The sequence below is a fragment of the Pristiophorus japonicus genome, chromosome 10 (genome assembly GCF_044704955.1).
Source record: "Pristiophorus japonicus isolate sPriJap1 chromosome 10, sPriJap1.hap1, whole genome shotgun sequence".
Classification (NCBI taxonomy): Eukaryota; Metazoa; Chordata; class Chondrichthyes; family Pristiophoridae; genus Pristiophorus; species Pristiophorus japonicus.
The window spans coordinates 58,749,899-58,767,855 of NC_091986.1; the positions used below are offsets into that span (position 1 = coordinate 58,749,899).

At 47.7% G+C, this 17,957-nt stretch overlaps 1 protein-coding gene across 4 annotated transcripts in view; it reads left to right on the forward strand.

Moving 5' to 3' along the window:
* Positions 1-17,957, forward strand: part of nectin3b (nectin cell adhesion molecule 3b) — a 350,178-nt gene that overhangs the window by 329,341 nt on the left and 2,880 nt on the right. The gene's annotated exons all lie outside the window — the stretch shown is intronic.

The following is a 17,957-nucleotide window of genomic DNA, read 5'->3' on the forward strand; positions in this document are numbered from 1 at the left end:
CACCTAGGAGGATCAATTTGTCACTCGTGGGAATGCGGGACAGGGATGTCTCGAGGTTGGAATAAAAACTCTCTTTAGCTCATCCGTTGCATCGAGTGTTGGGGTGTACGCACTGATGACTCTGGCGCATTGGTTCTGGGATAGGGTAAGGAGTCGAGTCATGAGGCGTTCGTTAACTCCGCAAGGGGAGTCTTTGAGGCGGTCGACCAGTTCATTTTTGACGGCGAAGCTGACTCCATGAAGGCACCGTTCTTCCTCTGGTTTTCCTTTCCAGAAAAACCTCCACTATGTTCCTTGAGTTTGCCTTCCCCTGCCCAACGGGTCTCACTTACGGCGGCGATGTCGATGTCAAAACGTCTACGTTCCCGGGCAACTATGGTGGTGCGGCGTTCCGGCCTGTTGCTGTTGGGATTGTCCATGAGGGTCCTGACATTCCAGGTCCCAAACTTCATACTGACGAAGTGGAAGATGCTTGTGCGTGAGTTCTTTTAATGTGGGGTGGCCGCTGCACACCGGCAACCACATGGGGTTAGCTGAGCAAGGTATTGGCCCAGTGGCAAGGGGGACCGAAGCGGGTCGGTGCGGGGTCCCTTCGGCCCAGGACAGAAGCGGGTCGGTGCGGGGTCCCTTCGGCCCAGGACAGAAGCGGGCCGGTGCGGGGTCCCTTCGGCCCAGGACAGAAGCGGGCCGGTGCGGGGTCCCTTAGGCCCGGGACAGAAGCGGGTCGGTGCGGGGTCCCTTCGGCCCAGGACAGAAGCGGGCCGGTGCGAGGTCCCTTAGGCCCGGGGCAGAATCGGGCCGGTGCGAGGTCCCTTAGGCCCGGGACAGAAGCGGGTCGGTGCGGGGTCCCTTCGGCCCAGGACAGAAGCGGGCCGGTGCGGGGTCCCTTCGGCCCAGGACAGAATCGGGCCGGTGCGGGGTCCCTTCGGCCCAGGACAGAATCGGGCCGGTGCGGGGTCCCTTAGGCCCGGGACAGAAGCGGGTCGGTGCGGGGTCCCTTCGGCCCAGGGCAGAAGCGGGTCGGTGCGGGGTCCCTTCGGCCCAGGACAGAAGCGGGCCGGTGCGGGGTCCCTTAGGCCCGGGGCAGAATCGGGTCGGTGCGGGGTCCCTTAGGCCCGGGACAGAAGCGGGTCGGTGCGGGGTCCCTTAGGCCCGGGACAGAAGCGGGCGGTGCGAGGTCCCTTAGGCCCGGGACAGAAGCGGGCCGGTGCGAGGTCCCTTAGGCCCGGGACAGAAGCGGGCCGGTGCGAGGTCCCTTAGGCCCGGGACAGAAGCGGGCCGGTGCGGGGTCCCTTAGGCCCAGGACAGAAGCGGGCCGGTGCGGGGTCCCTTAGGCCCGGGACAGAAGCGGGCCGGTGCGAGGTCCCTTAGGCCCGGGACAGAAGCGGGCCGGTGCGAGGTCCCTTAGGCCCGGGACAGAAGCGGGCCGGTGCGGGGTCCCTTAGGCCCGGGACAGAAGCGGGCCGGTGCGGGGTCCCTTAGGCCCGGGACAGAAGCGGGCCGGTGCGGGGTCCCTTAGGCCCGGGACAGAAGCGGGCCGGCACTGGGATCCTTGAAGGCTGCTGTGTCTGTAATCCAATACATAAATGCTGTTGGCTGTACTTGATTTGCATGAAGCAGGTTCTTGTTTTCCTAATTTACGGCTAGATTTCTTCAGCTGCTGTGATGATGAGAAAGAGAAGAATGAGTTTCCTTTCCAGGACCTGACTTAGACATTGACCTCTGGATCTAGATATTATACTGATTTAAATATATTCCCTATGACATAATGATTGTTCCTTGTTGCAAATGCAGATGTTCAGGTGCTAATAAGGATGTCATAACTTTAGCATAATTACAGTCTTACAGGTTTCTAATTACCACTTTCATTAGAAAAAGCAAGAACAGGAAAATTCAGAGGGATTATAGACTGTTTTGTAAACCAAGATGTTGCATGGAGGTGGTGGTTTGATATGTACAGGTGCAGCGACGAGAATCCGGAATCCGGAAACACCCGAGCCCAGGTTCGGGTATTTCCAGATTTTGTAACGTCAGAAGGGGAGGGGAGTCCCTACCGAGGAGCTGTTCGCGCCGCCGGCACCGTCGATGAGGTCGTTGGACGGGGCCCCGCCGCGGAGGGGGTGTTCGGGCGGGCCCCGCCGAGGAGGAGCTGTTCGGGCGGGCCAGCGAGGCAGGGTCGGCGGGTCCGGATTCCGGAACAGTTTACGGATTACAGACGACCCTGCCACCGATCGGTCTGGAGTCCGGATTCCGGAACTCCGGATTTTCGCTGCTGCACCTGAATCGCAAAGATAGATCTCTTGGAGAGAAATTGAAACCAGACTTTGCAGCTCTACCGGAAATGTTATCACAAAGAATAACACCAGTGAACTAGATCAGCATTTCGCCTTGATAGCATGTTGAAATCTAATCTCAACAAAATTATACAGGCGTATCAGGTAGAGTAGCTCTTAGTGTCTGTTGGTGTTCAGTTGGACACCCCAGCAGGTGTATCACCTACTGAACCAGCTAATGTCATTGAATTGTTATGCTTCCTACTTTAGAAGATTACCTGAAAGGGGAGCTAAAATTGAGATAAAGACTGAACTTGATAGCTGGATGCACTCTTGGCATCTTGAATATGTGAGGTATCATGCTACTGATATGGTAGGCTTGTTGGTTGCAGTGAAAGGGGTGATTGAAAGCCTGGAGTAGAATATTGTTTTTAGGAATATAGCAACAGGAGTAGGCCATTCTGCCCCTCAAGCCTATTCCACCATTTAGTTGTATCATGGCTGATTTGTATCTTAACTCTATCAGCCTTGATTCATAGCTCTTAATACCCTTGCCTAATAAAAATCTATCAATCTGAGTTTTGAAATCTTTAATTGACCTAGCCTCAACAGTATTTTGTGGGAGATTTCCAGATTTCTGACATCATCCCTGAATGGCCCCCGTGTTATTGAGGAGCATCAGAAGTTGCTAAGTTATCATTAAGTATTGGATGCAGCTGCAGCCAAGTGTAACCAACAGATGTCTCGTGAATTTGCCAGCAGCGCACAAAAGCCAAATGAGCCAACTGCGAACTTAGATTTCCCATCCCCCCCCCAAATCCCTGTTTCAACAAATAATGTTTATTTGTATGTTGCAACTTGTGGAACAGAGCTTTAGGTGGTAGCACTGGGTGAGCGCCTTAGAGAAAGTGGTTTATGAAACTTTGCGTTTGATGGTCATGCAAACATTATTGTTGAGAAATGTTGAGGTGCAACTAGAGCAGCTTCTTTTTTCTTGGTATATGGCGGAGGTGCACTATTGGCACAAATGCATGACTTCAGCTCTCTCACCTGGAAGGAGGAGAGCATGCCGGGAGATCTCAGAGATGCAGTAATCGTGACCATCTTTAAAAAAGGGGACAAGTCCAACTGCGGTAACTACAGAAGAATCTCCCTGTTATTAGCCACTGCGAAAGTCATTCCTAGAATCCTCCTTGACCGTTTTCTCCCTGTGGCTGAGGAGCTCCTCACAGAGTCACCGTTCCGATTTTGTCCTCTACGGGGTACAACGAAGATGATTTTTACAGCACAACAGCTGCAAGAAAAATGCAGGGAATAGCACCAACCCTTGCACATGGCTTTCTTTGACCTTACCAAGGCCTTTGACACTGTCACCCGCAAGGGTCTATGGAGCGTCCTCCTCCGTTTCGGCTGCCCCCAAAAGTTCGTCATCATCCTCCACCTACTCCATGACAACATGCAAGCTGTGATCCTAACCAACGGATCCACCACAGACCCAATCCACGACCGGACCAAGGTCAAGCAGAGCTGCGTCATCGCACCAGCCCTCTTCTCAATCTTCTGCGCTGCAAAGCTCCACCTCACACTGAAACTAAACTACAGAACCAGTGGGAACCTGTTCAACCTTGGTCGTCTCCAGACCAGGTCCAAGACCGTCCCAAGCTCTGTCGTAGAACTACAGTACGCGGACGATTCGTGCGTCTGCGCACATTCAGAGACTGAACTCCAAGTCATGGTCAACATCTTCACTGAGGTGTACGAAAGCATGGGCCTTACACTAAACATCTGTGAGACAAAGGTCCTCCATCAGCCTGACCCTGCCACACAGCCCTACCCGCCAGTCATCAAGATCCACGGCGCCGCCCCGGACGACGTGGACCACTTTCCATACCTCGGGAGCCTCTTATCAACAAGGGCAGACATCGACGACGCGATTCAACATGGCCTCCAGTGTGCCAGCACAGCCTTCAGTCGTGTGAGGAACAGCGTGTTCGAAAATCAGGCCCTCAAAACTGCCACCAAGCTCATGGTCTACGGGGCTGTAGTAATACTCGCCCTCCTGTATGGCTCAGAGACATGGACCGTAGACACCTCAAATCGCTGGAGAAATACCACCAACGATGTCTCCGCAAGATCCTGCAAATCGCCTGGGAGGACAGATGCACCAACGTTAGCGACCTCGACCATGCCAACATCCCCAGCATCGAAGCACTGACCACACACGACCAGCTCCGCTGGGCAGGCCACATTGTTCGCATTGCCTGACACAAGACTCCCAAAGCAAGCACTCTACTTGGAACTCCTACATTGCAAGCGAGCCCAAGGTGGGCAGATGAAACGTTTCAAAGATACCCTCAAAGCCGTCTTGATAAAATGCAACATCCCCACTGATACCTGGGAGTCCCTGGCCAAAGACCGCTCTAAGTGGAGGAAGTGCATCCGGGAGGGTGCTGAGCACCTCGAGTCTCATCGCCGAGAGCATGCAGAAACCAAGCACAGGCAGCGAAAGGAGCGTGCGGCAAACAAGTCCCACCCACCCTTTCCTTCAACAACTGTCTGTCCCACCTGTGACAGAGACTGTAATTCCCGTGTTGGACTGTTCAGTCACCAAAGAACTCATTTTTAGAGTGGAAGTAAGACTTCCTCGATTTTGAGGGACTGCCTATGATGATATGCTTGTATGTCTGGCCTAAGTATTAGTAGCTGAGTCCCAACCACCCCTCCCCCGATGCTCCTCCGGCCCTCTATGCTCCTCTGGGTCCCGAGTCCCAACTACCCCTCCCCCGATGCTCCTTCAGCCCCCGATGCTTCTCCTGCTCCTGAGTCCCGACCTCCACCCCTGCTGGCAAAGTGTTCACATTTGGGGATGTTGGACGAGGAAAAAATTGGCTGTGAAACCTTCCTCAGTAAAATAGCCTCCTAAACCTAACGACCTAAATTCACAACTGATGATCTTGGAGAGTTCAAGACTCAAACCACTCTGAGGGCTACAAGAAACAGGTTGGTGCGGGGAGACCTTTGATCTAGCAGGGAAGAATTTTGATTGTGGTGGGGAGGGAGAAGGAGAGTTGCTTTAAATGATTGAGAAAAAGAACAAGCTGCTCAAGTTAGAAAAGTTGTCCCTAGACTGTCTGCTGATAAAAGCAGTAAGAAAGGCAGTCAGCACCATCAAAATTCGTCTTCTGATATAAATAATATTAAAAAGTGCATATCATGAAGCTTTTATGTAGTGGAATGTGTAAATTATGCAAAAGTCACAGTACAAGATCTGTATTAGTTGTTGTGAAGGTGTTTAGTGCTTTGCAAGGTCCTCTCACTTCCCTCCCCCTTCCACCACCAGCCCCCCCCCCTGCCTCTATCTCTGGCTACCTGCGCTGCTTTCTTAGCTCACTGCAAGGTTTTTCTGTGTGCATACAAGTGGCTGCATACACTGGCCTAAGTTAGTTTGGAGTAACTTTTAGCTGTCTAGAAACATAGAAAATAGGTGCAGGAGTAGGCCATTCGGCCCTTCGAGCCACACTGCCATTCAATAAGATCATGGATGATCATTCACCTCAGTATCCCATTCCTGCTTTCTCTCCATACCCCTTGATCCCTTTAGCCGTGAGGGCCACATCTAACTCCCTCTTGAATATATCCAACGAACGGGCATCAACAACTCTCTGTGCTAGGGAATTCTCTGAGTGAGGAAGTTTCTCCTCATCTCAATCCTAAATGGCTTACCCCTTATCCTTAGACTGTGTCCCCTGGTTCTGTACTTCCCCAATATCGGGAACATTCTTACTGCATCTAACCTGTCCAGTCCTGTCAAAATTTTATATGTTTCTATGAGATCCCCTCTCATCCTTCTAAACTCCAGTGAATAAAGGCCCAGTCGATCCAATCTCTCCTCATATGTCAATCCAGCCATGCCGGGAATCAGTCTGGTGAACCTTCACTGCACTCCCTCAATAGCAAGAACGTCCTTCCTCAGATTAGGAGACCAAAACTGAACACAATATTCCAGGTGAGGCCTCACCAAGGCCCTGTACAACTACAGTAAAACCCCTAGCTATGAAGGCCAACATACCATTTGACTCCTTCATCGCCTGCTGTACCTCTTCACATATCTATCGAAGCTTTTGCAGTCACTTTTTATGTTCCCAGCAAGCTTCCTCCCATACTCTATTTTCCCCCTCCTAATTAAACCCTTTGTTCTCTGCTGAATTCTAAATTTCTCCCAGTCCTCAGGTTTGTTGCTTTTTCTGGCCAATTTATATGCCTCTTCCTTGGATTTAACACTATCCTTAATTTCCCTTGTTAGCCACGGTTGAGCCACTTTCCCCGTTTTATTTTTACTCCAGACAGGGATGTACAATTGTTGAAGTTCATCCATGTGATCTTTAAATGTCTGCCATTGCCTATCCACCGTCAACCCTTCAATTATCATTTGCCAGTCTCTTCAAGCCAATTCACGAAGTTACCTTTCCTTAAGTTCAGGACCCTAGTCTCTGAATTAACTGTGTCACTCTCCATCTTAATAAGGAATTCTACCATATTATGGTCACTCTTCCCCAAGGGGCCTCGCACAACAAGATTGCAAATTAGTCCTTTCTCCTTGCACATCACCCAGTCTAGGATGGCCAGCCTTCTAGTTGGTTCCTCGACATTGTGGTCCAGAAAACCATCTTTAATACACTCCAGGAAATTCTCCTCCATCGTATTGCTATCAGTTTGGTTAGCCCAGTCAATATGTAAATTAAAGTCGCCCATGATAACTGCTGTACCTTTATTGCATGCATCTCTAATTTCTTGTTTGATGCTGTCCCCAACCTCACTTACTACTGTTTGGTCTGTACACAACTCCCACTAGCGTTTTCTGCCCTTTGGTATTCCGCAGCTCCACCCATACAGATTCCACATCATCCTTACTATTGCGTTAATTTCCTCTTTTACCAGCAATGCCACACTGCCTTTTTTCCTTTCTGTCGATCCATCCTCATGTTGAATACCCCTGGATATTGAGTTCCCAGCGTTGGTCACCCTGAAGCCATGTCTCCGTGATGTCAATTATATCATATTCATTAATTGCTGCCTGTGCAGTTAATTCGTCCAAGTTATTATGAATACTCCTCGAATTGAGACACACAGCCTTCAGGCTTGTCTTTTTAACACACTTTGTCCTTTTAGAATTTTGCTGCAATGTGGCCCTTTTTAATTTTTGTCTTGGGTTTCTCTGTCCTCCACTTTTACTTTTCTTCTTTCTATCTTTTGGTTCTGCCCCTATTTTACTTCCCTCTGTCTCCTTTCATAGCTTCCCATCCCCCTGCCTTATTAGTTTAACCCCTCCCCAACAGCACTTGCAAACACTCTCCCTAGGGCATTGGTTCCGGTCCTGCCCAGTTGCAGACTATCCAGTTTGTACTCGTCCCTCCTCCCCTAGAACCGGTTCCAATGTCCCAGGAATTTGAAACCCTCCCTTCTGCACCACTCCTCAAGCCACGTATTCATCTGAGCTATCCTGCGATTCCTACTCTGACTAGCACGTGGCACTGGTAGCAATCCTGAGATTACTACCTTTTGAGGTCCTACTTTTTAATTTAACTTGTAGCTCCCTAAATTCAGCTTGTAGGACCTCATCCCATTTTTTGCGAGGTGTATTCGGAATAAGATGGACGAATTAACTGCGCAGATAGCAGTTAACGGGTATGATGTGATTGGCATCACGGAGACATGGCTCCAGGGTGACCAAGGCTGGGAATGCAACATCCAGGGGTATTCAGCATTTAGGAAAGATAGACAGAAAGGAAAAGGAGGCGCGGGGTGGTGTTGCTGGTTGAAGAAGAAATTAATGCAATTGGAAGGAAGGACATCAGCTTGGATGATGTGGAATCGGTATGGGTGGAGCTACGAATACCAAAGGGCAGAAAACGCTAGTGGGAGTTGTGTACAGGCCACCAAATAGTAGAAGTGAGCTTGGGGACAGCATCAAACAAGAAATAAGGGATGTGTGCAATAAAGGTACAGCAGTAATCATGGGTGACTTTAATCTACATATTGATTGGGCTAACCAAACTGGTAGCAATGCGGTGGAAGAGGATTTCTTGGAGTGTATTAGGGATGGATTTCTCGACCAATATGTCGAGGAACCAACCAGAGAGCTGGCCATCCTAGACTGGGTGATGTGTAATGAGAAGGGACTAATAAGCAATATTGTGCGAGGCCCCTTGGGGAAGAGTGACCATAATATGGTAGAATTCTTTATTCAGATGGAGAGTGACAAAGTTAATTCAGAAACTCGGGACCTGAACTTAAGGAAAGGTAACTTTGATGGTATGAGGCGCGAATTGGCAAGATTAGACTGGAAAATGATACTTAAAAGGTTGACGGTGGATAGGCAATGGCAAACCTTTAAAGATCATATCGACGAACTTCAACAATTGTACATCCCTGTCTGGAGTAAAAATAAAATGGGGAAGGTGGCTCAACCGTGGCTAACAAGGGAAATTAAGGATAGTGTTAAATCCAAGGAAGAGGCATACAAATTAGCCAGAAAAAGTAGCAAGCTGGAGGACTGGGAGAAATTTAGAATACAGCAGAGGAGGACAAAGGGTTTAATTAAGAGGGGGAAAATAGAGTACGAGAGGAAACTTGCCGGAAACACAAAAAATGACTGCAAAAGCTTTGATAGGTATGTGAAGAGAAAAAGATTAGTGAAGACAAACGTTGGTCCCTTGCAGTCAGATTCGGGTGAATTTATAATGGGGAACAAAGAACTGGCAGACCAATTGAACAAGTACTTTGGTTCTGTCTTCACAAAGGAAGACATGAATAACCTTCCCGATGTCCTAGGGGTCCGAAGGTCTCGTGAGGAGGAGGAACTGAAGGATATCCTTATTAGGTGGGAAATTGTGTTCGGGAAATTGATGGGATTGAAGGCCGACAAATCCCCAGGGCCTGATAGTCTACATCCCAGAGTACCTAAGGAAATAGTGGATGCATTGGTGATAATTTTCCAACAATCTATTGACTCTGGATCAGTTCCTATGGATTGGAGGGTTTCTAATGTAACACCACTTTTTAAAAAAGGAGGGAGAGAGAAAACGGGTAATTATAGAACAGTTAGCCTGACATCGGTGGTGGGGAAAATGTTGGAATCAATCATTAAGGATGAAATAGCAGCGCGTTTGGAGAGCAGTGATAGGATTGGTCCAAGTCAGCATGGATTTATGAAAGGGAAATCATGCTTGACAAATCTTCTGGAATTTTTTGAGGATGTAACTAGTAGAGTGGACAAGGGAGAACCAGTGGATGTGGTGTATTTGGACTTTAAAAAGAGATTGGTGTGCAAAATCAAAGCACATGGTATTGGGGGTGATGTACTGACGTGGATAGAGAACTCGTTGGCAGACAGGAAGCAGAGAGTCGGGATTAACGGCTCCTTTTCAGAATGGCAGGCAGTGAGTAGTGGAGTGCTGCAGGGCTCAGTGCTGGGACCCCAGCTCTTTACAATATATATTAATGATTTGGATGATTGAATTGTGTGTAATATCTCCAAGTTTGCAGATGACACTAAACTTGGTGGCGGTGTGAGCTGTGAGGAGGACACGAAGAGGCTGCAGGGTGACTTGGACAGGTTAGGCGAGTGGGCAAATACATGGCAGATGCAGTATAATGTGGATAAATGTGAGGTTATCCACTTTGGGGACAAAAACACGAAGACAGAATATTATCTGAATGGCGGCAGATTAGGAAAAGGAGAGGTGCAGCGAGACCTGGGTGTCACGGTTCATCAGTCATTGAAAGTTGGCATGCAGGGACAGCAGGTGGTGAGGAAGGCAAATGGTATGTTGGTCTTCATAGCAAGGGAACTTGAGTATAGGAGCAGGGAAGCCTTGCTGCAGTTGTACAGGGCCTTGGTGAGGCCCCACTTGGAATATTGTGTTCAGTTTTGGTCTCCTAATCTGAGGAAGGATGTTCTGGCTATTGAGGGAGTGCAACGAAGGTTCACCGGACTGATTCCAGGGATGGCTGGACTGACATATGAGGAGAGATTGGATCAACTGGGCCTTTAATCACTGGAATTTCGAAAGATGAGAGGGGATCTCATCGAAACATATAAGATTCTGACTGGACTGGTGAGGCTAGATGCAGGAAGTATGTTCCCGATGTTGGGGAAGTCCAGAACAAGGGGACACAGTCTTGGGATAAGGGGCATGCCCTTTAGGACTGAGATGAGGAGAAACTTCTTCACTCAGAGTTGTTAACCTGTGGAATTCCCTGCCGCAGATAATTGTTGAGGCCAGTTCATTGGATATATTCAAGAGGGAGTTAGATATGACCCTTACGGTTAAGGGGATCAAGTGGTATGGAGAGAAAGCAGGAAAGGGGTACTGAAGGAATGATCAGCCATGATCTTATTGAATGGTGATGCAGGCTTGTAGGGCCGAATGGCTTACTCCTGCACCTATTTTCTATGTTTCTATGTTACTTATATCGTTAGTACCTATATGCACCATGACAACTGGCTGTTCACACTCCCTTTTTAAAATGTCCTGCACCCGCTCCAAGACATCCTTGACCCCTGCACCAGGGAGGCAACATACCATCCTGGAGTCTCGATTGCGACTGCAGAAACGTCCATCTATTCCCCTTACAATAGAATCCCCTACCACTATAGCTCTCCCAGTCTTTTCCCTCCCCTCCTGTGCAGCAGAGCCACTCACGGTGCCATGAACATGGCTGCTGCTGCTCTCCCCTGTTTAAACTTGCTTAAATGGCCAAAACAGGCGTAAGTGGATTGTAATGCCCCCTTTTAAAATAAAAACTAAACTTTTAAAAAAAACCTAACTAACTCACTTACACTGGAGCAAATTAAATAGGCAGAATTGCGATTTTTAAGATACTCTTTTTAAAAAAAAAAATGGAGCAACTCCTTGGCAAACTTGGGCCCAATAAGTGGAGTGTAGACCGGAAATGGAGTGAATAACAAATGGTTAAAGGCAAGGGGAGGCTGATCCGATGCCATGCGTCATCCTTATAGATCATTAAAGCTTTGATTGTCGCAGAAAGTCTCACTGTACTTTATGTCCTCTGTATAAAAACTTCAATACTTCCTTCAGCTTGTAATAGTACATATATTGGGCTCAAATTTCCCCAAGCCCGTTTTCTGGCATATTGCCAGAGTTACGCCTGTTTTTCTAGGCCAGAAATGTGGCAGAAATATTTTGCCAAACGTTCCCCGATGTATAATTCGAATTTGGCACTGTGCAGCGTGTCCAGTCGCCTCGGGGGGTGGAGCCTGCTATCTGCGCCAAAAAACAAAGCCACACCTTCTACGCATGCGTGGGAAAAAAAAGTTACGTTTTTGATGTCATTGCAATGGACGCACATGCTCAGTGCAGCTCAGATTTGGCAATCGGCCATTTGTAAAGAGCTAGTTGTGTGTGTGAGAAGGAGTGCTGTGTGAGAGCATTGGAAAAATCACAGTTGGAGCAATACAAGATGCAATGCAGTACAAGGACCAAGAATTTCTTACAGGAAAAAGTGGAGGCACTAGTTACTGTGATTGAGAACAGATGGCAGGAGCTGAACACCAGCAGAGGTCTCAAGTTCCACCCAAAGAAATGAAGAAACGCTGGAACCAAGTTGCAGATGATTACTGCGCAGTGGTGATCGCCACGAGATCTGGAGGCCAGTCTAAAAAGAAATGGCAGGACCTTGGTCAAGTAGTTTGTGCAAGTAATATTTTCATTTATTCAATGGAATTGCAATTGTAAATGTGACCAGCTGTATATGTCCCACCCAGCAGAAAGACACCCTCTCTGAAAAATTGCATTTTCATCTTTGCAGAGGAAGGTGGCACATAATAAAAGGGAAAGAACTCAAATAGGAGGAGGCCCAGCAAATCTGCACCCACTGTCACCCTTGGAAGGGAGGGTCGCTGCTTTGATGGGTCCTGCCTGGAAAAAAGCAATCAATACTGCACAAACTGGGCCCACACTCGAGGGAGAGGGTAAGGCCTGCAAATTTATCATGGTCCTTCAAAAATCAGCCTGCTGCCTGGCCTGTGATGTGTGAGCTTACTCATGCCACCCACCCTGCCCGCTCCTCTGCTACTAACCATTTGACTGTTCTGTAATCCTTTGCAGAACTTGAGGCCAACCTTGACAATGTTGCTACTAGGGGAAATCAAGGGGTATGGCGAGAAAGCAGGAATGGGGTACTGAAGTTGCATGTTCAGCCATGAACTCATTGAGTGGCGGTGCAGGCTAGAAGGGCCGAATGGCCTACTCCTGCACCTATTTTCTATGTTTCTATGTAGAAGATTTCGACAAGGATGAGTCTGAAGAGGAGAACATCTTCCAATCCAACTCTTCAGACCAAGAACATGGGGGTGAGGGGGAGCGGATGAGCTGGATGAAGCTCCCACTGTTGTACTGACTTTGGAGGAGGTGCGGCTCATGGAGGTGACACCCCCTTCCTTGTGGTTTGAGTGTTGGGACATTCCATGGTTTCACACCTTCCGAGGTTGCGGGTCCCAGTGTGCGAGCCACACCTGTGGAGAGGAGGGGAAGGAGAGCTCAACTGCGCTCTCCTGAGGTGCAGGATCTAACAAATGTGGCTCAGATGATGCCATTGAGTGCGGAAAGCATTGACCGTACCCAATCACTCCTGGACGCCATCAGTGGGATGAGTGATGAGGTAGCAGGACTGTCAGGAAAAGTAACAGCAATGACATGAGAAATGGGCACCATCAGTGAGGAAATAGTGGCCATGAGGGAGTGAATGACAGAGGTAGTGCAAACCGCGTCACTGACCATGAGGGAGGGAATGTTGCAGGTAGTTCAGACAGTTTTGCTCAACATGAGGGAGGGAATGTTGCAGGTCGTTGAGACACTGTCAGGGCGCATGAGAGACGGCATTTTGGAGTTGGCTGCTGCAATCAGGGAACCTGCCCAGACTCCGCGTCCATTGACAGAATCAACCGTCACTCCCATGACAATCTCGGAAGAGCCCAAAGCCGGGCCCTCCAACTTGCAGCTCTACGCCGACGCGGTGCGTAGCACCCGAGATGTTCGAAAGAATAAGCTTGGTATCAAGCCCAAAAACACTGCGCCTGCGGGCAGGGGTGGTGGAGTGTACAAGACCAAGCGCAGCGGGCGGTCTTAAAATAAGGGGGATGAGAGATGGGTGCAGCCTTTCTTTGTTGCTGTTGTTATTATTGTTACTGTTGTGACTGTTCTCAAATTAAGTTTTTTGTAAGTTATGTAAATTTACAAGTTTGTTATTTTTAAAGTTTTTAATGTGATATTAAAGTAAAGTTTGATACAAGAATAATTTTATTAAAATTAAGTTAAGTACATTGTAAACCTTTGAATAAAATATATTTTACATTAAAACTGAATCATGTTCCATTAACACAATACAACATTATGGAACAGCTCCAAACAGTAAACATGTCCATGTGGAATAGTTGTCGTTGAGCCCTCGGGTATCAGTAAAGTGTTCATGGATGAGCTGCTGGCACAAGGCTTGAGCAATCATTAAAGGAGCACGATGGCCCGCTCTCCTTCGCCGTCATGCTCTGGCCTCAGGCACTTGCATGGCTTCTTCATCCTCGTCGAGCTCCAGCTCTTCCTGCTCGTCACCTGCATCTTTCACATCATTATCATCAGGCACTCTCACCGCAGGTGGGTCTTCCACTACCAGATGCTGCAGCCTCATGATGGCTAAGTTATGCAGCACACAACAGTGAACTGACCGACAATCTCAGGGGAGTACAGCAAGTAGCCTCTGGAATGGTCCAGGCATCGGAAACGCTGTTTCAATATGCCAATGGTCCTCTCAATGATGCACATTGTGACGCGCAGCAACATATTGTATTGACGGTCAGCTTCCATCCGGGTTAAGTGTAGGGGCGTCATGAGCCAGGTGGCGAGGCTTTACCCTTTGTCTCCCAGTAGCCAGCTGTGCCCTGCCGGCTGCTGCTGAAACATGGCAGATATAATACTATCGCGTAGGATGAACACATCATGGGTGCTGCCAGGGTACCTTGCATCGACTGACATGATATGATGCATGTCATCACACACTAGCTGCAGACGAAAGCATGGGCCTTACACTAAACATCCGTAAGACAAAGGTTCTCCACCAGTCTTTCCTCATTGCACAGCACTGCCTCCCAGTCATCAAGATCCACGACGCGGCCCTGGACATCGTAAACCACTTCCCATATCTTGGGAGCCTCCTCTCAACAAGAGCAGACATCGACGACGAGATCCAGCACAGCCTCCAGTGCAGCCTTTGGCCGCCTGAGGAAAAGAGTGTTTGAAGACCAGGCCCTCAAAACGGCCACCAAGCTCATGGTCTACAGGGCTGTAGTAATACCCGCCCTCCTGTATGGCTCAGAGACATGGACCATGTACAGTAGACACCTCAAGTCGCTGGAGAAATATCACCAACGATGTCTCCGCAAGATCCTGCAAATCCCCTGGGATTTCAGGCGCACCAACATCAGCGTCCTCGTCCAGGCCAACATCCCCAGCATTGAAGCACTGACCACACTCTTATCAGCTCCACTTGGAAGGCCACATAGTTCGCATGCCAGACACAAGACTCCCAAAGCAAGTGCTCTACGCGGAGCACCGTCACAGCAAACGAGCCAAAGATGGACAGCGGAAATGTTACAAGTACACCCTCAAAGCCTCCTTGATAAAGTGCAACATGCCCAATGACACCGAGGAGTCCCTGGCCAAAGACTGCCCTAAGTGGAGAAAGTGCATCCGGGATGGCGCTGAGCACCTCTAATCTCAACGCCGAGAGCGTGCAGAAATCAAGCGCAGGCAGCAGAAAGAGCGTGTGGCAAACCAGTCCCACCCACCCCTTTCCTCAACGACTATCTGTTCCACCTGTGACAGAGTCTGTGGCTCACGTATTGGACTGTTCAGCCACCAAAGAACTCACTTCAGGAGTGGATGCAAGTCTTCCTTGATTCTGAGGGACTGCCTATGATGATGATGATGATGCACATTAATGGACTGGAGGCCTTTTCTGTTCCTGTCGATCTCGGAATCCTTCAAAGGTGCTCGCAAGGCAATGTGGGTACAATCAATGCAGCCCTGTACCTCTGGAAAGCCAACAATCCTGGGGAAGCCCACAGCCCTGTCATGGATTGTTTGGGCGGTCATGGGGAATTTTATGAAGTCATTCCTACGTGTGTACAGTGCAGCCGTGACCTAACGAATGTAGACATGTGTTGCATGTTGAGATGGCGCACACATCCCCAGTTGTAGCTTGAAACGATCCGGGAGCATAGAATGAAAGTGCAGCTGTAACCTTCACTTCAACTGTCAAAGCAGTCCTCCTGATGCTTCTAGGTTGCAGGTCTGCTTTGACCAACTCACAGATCTCACTTGCAACTTATTTACGGAAGCGCAGCCTTCTGACAGTCTGCATCACTCAAGTGGAGGTACGAACACCTGTCTCGATATACCCGAGGTGGGTAAGGCCTCCTGCCCAGCACCCTATGGGCTCTGATGTTCCTGATGCGATGAATTCGAATCAATTGTCTCCTACGTAGTACCATGATGCAGAAGGCTCGCACAAGGTATGGCATTCAGTATTACCCCCATACTTAAATTTGGCCTTTGAAAGAAGCTCAAAACGGCAGGAAAGCAGGCAGCACTGGTTCGAAGTTGTGTATCTCCAGGTCTGTATGGATGGACACCACACCCAAAGATCTTGTGACTTCTCCTCTCTCTTCCCTGCCCCCCCCCCCCCCCCCCTTAATTGGAGTCTGGTGACTTCTCTCTCTCCCTCCCCCTCCCCGGGCTCCAAGCCCTTCCGATCGGCACCTCTCTCTCTATCTCTCCTCCCCCCCATGGTTTGTTTTGTAGCCGAGCCCCTGTGGCCGGGCGTGGGGCCGATTCTGCCGGACAAACCTACGACCCTCCAGCCCTGCTTCAAGACATTCGCTGGTTGCGTGAGTGAGTTTAAAAAATGAGAGAACTTCTGAAATCCAACAAATTTACACTTCTACGTTGACTGGTTTAAAAAAAAAATTGAACTTTATTATTGATTTTGACTGTTCTTGACTCCCTCCAAAATCTGCAACTTAAAAACAATGGCGTCTTTCAGCGCAGATTTGTGAACATGCGCTGGTTTTCTTAACTCACCAGAAGGTTTTTCGGGAGTGGCCAGATAGCCGAACTAAGAGAAAAAAAATGTTGACCAAACTGCGAACAATTTTTTTTTTAAAAGCGCAGACATGAGGGAACGTAAAAAAAAAACTGGCCTAGAAAAATCGTAACTAAGTCAGTTACGCAGGGGCAAACTTTGAAAAAAATACGCCAAAAAAACAGCGTGTGCCCAAAAAAAGCGCAAATGAATGGGGAAAATTGAGCCCATTGTTTTCTATGGAGGTCGTCAAAAACAACAAAGTGGATTTCATGCTCTGGAGGATTGTATCGGATAGGTAATTGTTGTGGACAAGGTCACAATGTCATGAGATTTGGGGGGGGATCCCATTTAAATTGGTTTCATCAATTTTCATAAGGCTTTCCAGCTGGTGCCTCATAATGTGATCATGAAGAAGCTGGAAGCTTGTGGAAATAAATGGAAAATCTTGGATTTTACCCAAATGAGCACTCCATGTCAGGCAAACAGAAATTCTACATGTCTGTATTTCTCAATAGTTTAATTTGGAAACTCCAACATTGGGATAGGTTTCCATGCATGTCAGACGCCCGGTTAAAACTTTAAAAAACTTAGTTTTTAAAAATTCTGTTTCTATTTTACTTGTGAATCTTGCATCTTAGAATGAAGCTTTAAAGTTCAAAACTGATTTTTTTCCTCTAGAAATCCAGAACTATTTACTCGTGGTTCGATTTATTTATATACAAACAGAACATTTAATATCACAATAGCAAAATACTGTGGATGCTGGAAATCTGCAATAAAAACAAAACATTTTGAAAATACTCTGAGCTCTTGATGTTTTAAAAGGTGGTGACCTTTTAAAATACAGTCTTTCCAGATGATTTATCAAAATCATTGGAGTGTGTCTGAAACCAATGTAATTTGTTTTAATAAATAGTTTTGGATTTTAATGTTTTTTATTAACAGAAGCAGAATTGTACACTGAAAATGTAAACCGCATCAAGAAAACAGAAATAATGACTTTTCAACACCTTATTAATATGAAGATTAATTTTACATTCATACTCCATTGTTTTCTTTTAGTGTGTTGGTGTTTGGAAATAACAAGGAAATTTTGCATCATTTTTCACATTTTACTGCAGCTTTGAAAGATGCAAATAGGCTTGTAATTTAGCTGCAGCAATCTACTGAAGTCATATTTGATAAAATTGAAGACTTAGTTTTTATGGATAAAATATTAATTTTCTTCCCCCAAAAGTTCAATTGATAGTTTTTATATGCCATCTTATTACAGCATTTACCACTATCCTAGATCATCAAAGGTAAAAAAAAAAATGAATTCTTTCCAATGCCAATTGCCAAACTGACGTAAATTAGGGTGGTATGTTGAAGCACCAGTGTGTACCCTTCCATGCCTACTGAACTTGTGCGCCTGGTCACATTATATAGAATTACATAAAAATTAGAACACAAACAAGTTATTTGGACTAACCAGTCTGTGTTGCCAAGCAGTAGTTCTAATCTCGTGCTTATCCTGGTAATGCT